At 40.2% G+C, this 5,311-nt stretch overlaps 1 pseudogene across 1 annotated transcript; it reads left to right on the top strand.

Moving 5' to 3' along the window:
- Positions 1–2,705: 2,705 nt before the first annotated feature.
- Positions 2,706–3,732, top strand: LOC111529380 (annotated as a pseudogene). Its single transcript, XR_003306808.2, has one exon. The product of XR_003306808.2 is annotated as a myelin protein zero-like protein 1 pseudogene (transcript).
- The last annotated feature ends 1,579 nt before the right edge of the window (positions 3,733–5,311 follow it).

Raw genomic sequence — 5,311 nt, 5'->3', positions numbered from 1 at the left:
AAAATAAATAAATAAATAAATAAATAAATAAATAAATAAAAATAAAATGCTTGTGGTAAAATAAAGATTCATTTTGTTGATTTCTATTGAGCTCAGGTAATATTTGACCAAAAGCTAGCAAATATACCACAGGAAAGGAATATTTTAAATAAGAATATTGTGAATGAAGTTATCTTATCAACAGAGGTAAAAATATTGCCCAGGCGCGGTGGCTCACACCTGTAATCCCAGTATTTTGGGAAGCCAAGGTGGGTGCATCAGGAGGTCAGAAGTTCTAAGACCAGCTTGGCCAAGACGGTGAAACCCTGTTTTTACTAAAAACTACAAAAATTAGCTGGGCACGGTGGCAGGCACCTGTCATCCCAGCTACTCAGGAGTCTGAGTCAGGAGATCTCTTGAACCTGGGCGGCCAAAGTTGCAGTAAGAGATTGCGCCAACTGCACTCCAGCCTGGGTGACAGAGTGAGACTCAGTCTCAAAAAAAAAAAAAAAAAAGAAGTACATATATCATAACCTCATACTAACAGTCTCATCTATAGTTATACAACATCAAGTCTCATCTATAGTTATACAACATCAAATGCTTGTTTTTATTAAAAATTGTATTTCATATGATTATTCAATGTATATCACACCCCTTCATTATTTCAATGCCTTCTCCACTTTATATCAGTGCAAAACAGGCCAGCTGTCTCTAGGAAAGCACATGGTGCTATTGCTATTTTAATGATGATGTTGGAGAGCACTTGCTTGGGTGATAATTCCATGGCAAACACTGTTATTTGGCCCAAAGTACTGGTTTTCTGTTCTTCTCTAAATTTATGGATAAAATAAAATTCTTAGCTAAGAAGACTTTATTTCATTCAAGTATGTATTATGGAATTTTGTTGACACTTAAGTGTCTCTGACTTACCTGGAATATTGAAATTTCCCATGAATTCAAATGGAGCACTGTAAATAAACAATCTTTTACTAAAAGCCTTTATGAAGCAGAGTAAGATTCATAAAATTTCTTTATAATATGGAAAAATTGTGTTAATGATATTCCTAGTAATCCCTCTGAACACAGCATTCTCAATTATCAGTACGCACCCTGAATCACTCAGGGGAAATTGATATCTCTGCAAGCAGGCAGAAGAAGGTGCTGAGTAGAAGTGCATCACATTGCACATAAATGCTGTTCACATAAACATATTAGCGTCTTAACTTAATGGACTGTTATTTGCATGGCTAGATACTTACTGAATCTAGTCATACTATTTTTTGGCAGCTAACGGTATCTGTTACCCATTAATTTTTTTTTTTTTTTTTTTTTTGTGACAGAGTCTTGCTCTGTCACTCAGCCTGGGGTGCAATGGCGTAATCTTGGCTCACTGCAAACTCAAGATTCCCAGATTCAAGCCGTTCTCCACCTCAGTCTCTCACGTAGCTGGGACTACAAGCATGCGCCACCACACCCGGTTAATTTTTTGTATTTTTACTAGAGATGGGGTTTCACCATGCTGGTCAGGCTGGTCTCAAACTCCTGACCTCAAGTGATCTGCCCACCTTGGCCTCCCAAAGTGCTGGGATTACGGATGTGAGCAACCACACTCCCACTAATTTTATACAATTATTTCCCTGGATGAAAAATAAATCCTTTCCTAATTTACTCTACATAGAGAGATTAGATTTGCAGTCTTCAATCTTTTAATGTTAAAGCAAATCAGAAAAGAGCAATATATGTAGAATGCATTCTCTTGCCTAACTTCAAAAGTCTTCTTGTATTTTCTTGGATACCCTAGGAAGCCACCTAAAGAATATGCCTTTCAAATCCTTTAGCCAGGATTTTAGATCTCATAAGGTCAATAACTTAATGATTGAGCAAAGCCAAAATCTTGTCTTTGCTTCTTGTTAGTAATCTGGCCATTTCAAAAAGCATGGCAATTATGCCAAGCCATTGAAAAGATGTGGTTTTGATTAATTTTATCCCATTTCAAGTGTTTTCTCTAATTGTTACTTTTATTATGTTACTCTAAGAGCAAATATCTATGTAACTGTTCATACATTAAAGAAATATTCATGGCTGGTTGTGGTGGCTCACGCCTGTAATCCCAGCATTTTGGGAGTCCAATGTGGGCAGATCACTTAAGGTCAGGAGTTCGAGACAAGCCTGGCCAACATGGTGAAACCTCATCTCTACTAAAGATACAAAAAACTAGCTGGGCATGGTGGTGTGCACCTGTAATCCCAGCCACTTGGGAGGCTGAGGTAAGAGAATCACTTGAACCTGGAAGGCGGAGGTTGCAGTGAGCCAAGATCGTGCCATTGCACTCTAGTCTGTGCAACAGGGCAAGACTCTGTCTAAATAAATAAATATTCATATTATGACCAGGTGCAGTGGCTCACACCTGTAATCCCAGCACTTTGAGAGGCTGAGGTGAACAAATCACTTGAGGTCAGGAGTTGGAGACCAGCCTGGCAAACATGGTGAAACCTCATCTTTATTAAACATAAAAAAAAAATTAGCCAGGTGTGGCTGGAGTGGGACTGAGGCTAGGGTGCAGATCTGGCGAGCCACGGCTGGGTCCAGAGAAGGGAGTGTGGCATGGAGATGCTACCCAGCACGAGTGGCAGAGAGATCAAAACCCTCTTCCCCAAGCCAAGCCAACCTCAGCGGGGACCCGGGTTCAGGGGCGCAGCGGCGGTGACTGCAGTGGCTGGACAATGGCAGCGCCTGCCAGACCTGGGACAGTTATTGCAGCCCCAGACAGGAGGCGCTGGCTGTGGTCAGTGCTGACAGTGGTGCTGGGGCTCTTGACAGCTGGAGTATCAGCCTTGGAAGCATATACACCAAAAGAAATCTTCATGGCAAATGGTACATAAGGGAAGCTGACCTGCAAGTTCAAGTCTACTAATATGACTGGCAGGTTGACCTCAGTCTTCTGGAGCTTCCAGCCAGAGGGGGCTGACACCACCATGTCATTTTTCCACTATTCCCAAGGGCAAGTATACCTTGGGAATTATCCACCATTTAAAGACAGAATCAGCTGGGCTGAAGACCTTGACAAGAACGATGCATCAATTAACACAGAAAATATGCAGTCTATACACAATGGCACCTATAGCTGTGATGTCAAAAACCCTCCTGACATTGTTTCCAGTCTGGACACATTAGGCTCTATGTTGTAGAAAAAGAGAGTTTGCCTGTGTTTCCAGTTTGGGTAGTGGGGGGCATAGTTACTACTGTGATCCTAGGTCTCACTCTGCTCATCAGCATGATTCTGGCTGTCCTCTATAGAAGGAAAAACTCTAAACGGGGTTACATCAGAGAGTTTGTCACCAGTTAAACAGGCTCCTCGGAAGTCCCACTCTGACACTGAGGGTTTTGTAAAGAGTCTGCCTTCTGGATCTCACCAGGTCCCAGTCATATATGCACAGTTAGACCACTCTGGTGGACATCACAGTGACAAGATTAACAAGTCAGAGTCTGTGGTGTATGTGGATATCTGGAAAAATTAAGAGAAGACCTAGAACATATCCTCAGCAAGAAACAGAACCAAACTGGACTCTGGTTCAGCAAATGTAGCCCATTACCACATGTAGCCTTGGAGACCCAGGCAAGGACAAGTACATGTGTACTCACAGAGGGAGAGAAAGATATGTACAAAAATATGTATAAATATTCTATTTAATCTTCCTGATGTGAGGAGCCAATGTTGCATGATGAAAAGATGGTATGATTCTATATATGTATCCATTTTCTTGCTGTTTTTATACTTTCTTTTCAGGTCCTTTACAATTGGGAGATTTCAGAAACATTCCTTTCACCATCATTTAGAAATGGTTTGCCTTAATGGAGACAGTAGCAGATCCTGTAGTATTTCCAGTAGACATGGCCTTTTAATCTAAGGGCTTAATCAGTCTTAGCATTTATTGTAGTTGGAGGATGGAGAGGCTGTGATGGAAGCATACCCAGGGGGCCTTTAACACAGTATCAGTACCATTTATTTGTTTGCAGCTTTAAAAAAGTACCCATTGGCTATACCACTGGAAAACAATTTGAGAAGTTTTTTTGATGTTTTTCTTATTAAAATATGGGGCAATTGTTAGCCTTACATGTTGTATAGACTTACTTTAAGTTGCACCCTTGAAATGTGTCATATCAATTTCGGGATTCATAATAGCAAGATTAGCAAAGGATAAATGCCGAAAGTCACTTCATTCTGGATATCTTTGGATCAATACTGATTAAGTAGAAAATCCAAGCTTTGCTTGAGAACTATTGTAATGTGGAGAGTAAAAGGTATCGGTTTTACTCTTTGATGTCCTTTCTGCTTGAAATAACAGTCCCCATACAGCAAAAGGAGAGGAGTTTCTTCTAAGTAGGCAGAAATGGGATCACTATATTGCTACTCTCCAATATCCCAGAGCTCGCTCTCTAGAGAATCACCTTTTGCTTTTTTTTTTTTTTTTTTTTTTTTTTTTTTTGAGGTAGAGTCTCACTATGTTGCCCAGACTAGCCTTGAACTCTTGGGCTCAAGTGATTCTCCCTCCTTAGCCTCCCAAGTAGCTGGAAGTATAGTTGCACCACAGTGGCTGGCAAGAATCACCTTTATAATCAGTTATGCTTCCATCTAGAGGCAGCATTAGTCATGGCTTTGTAACAGCTTCATGGTGCCTCAAAGACTGTTGAGGTTAATGACAGTCTAGATTAGACAGTTTGGCTGTCCTTCCCTAAAACTTGTTTTCTCCCATTCACTACTCCCCACCCCACTTAAAATCTATGAGTTTTTACTTTTTACTGGGAATGGAAAGCATGGTGAAGATCATTAAACATTACGTTGTCATTTCAAAAAAAAAATTAGCCAGGTGTGGTAGTGTGAGCCTAGCTGCTCTGGAGGCTGAGACGGGAGAATCACTTGAATCTGGGAGGTGGAGGTTGCAGTGAGCCAAGATGGTGCCACTGCACTCCATCCTTGTTGATGGACTGAGACTCTGTCTCCAAACAAAAAAAGAAATACATATATATTAAGATGTTTACAGTTCAATATTGTATTAAAGTATAGTAGAATTCTCTAAAATCTAAAATTAACAGAAGTTCATCATCAAATTAATAATGTTTTCAAGATTTTTCAATTGTGAAAATGAAAAATTAGATATGTTTCTCATGATAATTTTAATTCTAGGAGGGTACCTACTGGTCCCCATGGTATTTCTGTAATGGGTAGTGTAAAACTGGGTCACCAGAATGGTGCACACATGCTGATTTAATTAGAATGAGTTCACTCTCATTGATGATAGACTATCAATATCCCACAGGCTCATTATTC

Source organism: Piliocolobus tephrosceles, chromosome 8 (assembly GCF_002776525.5).
Source record: "Piliocolobus tephrosceles isolate RC106 chromosome 8, ASM277652v3, whole genome shotgun sequence".
Taxonomy (NCBI): Eukaryota; Metazoa; Chordata; class Mammalia; order Primates; family Cercopithecidae; genus Piliocolobus; species Piliocolobus tephrosceles.
This window is presented reverse-complemented; position numbering and strand designations above follow the sequence as displayed.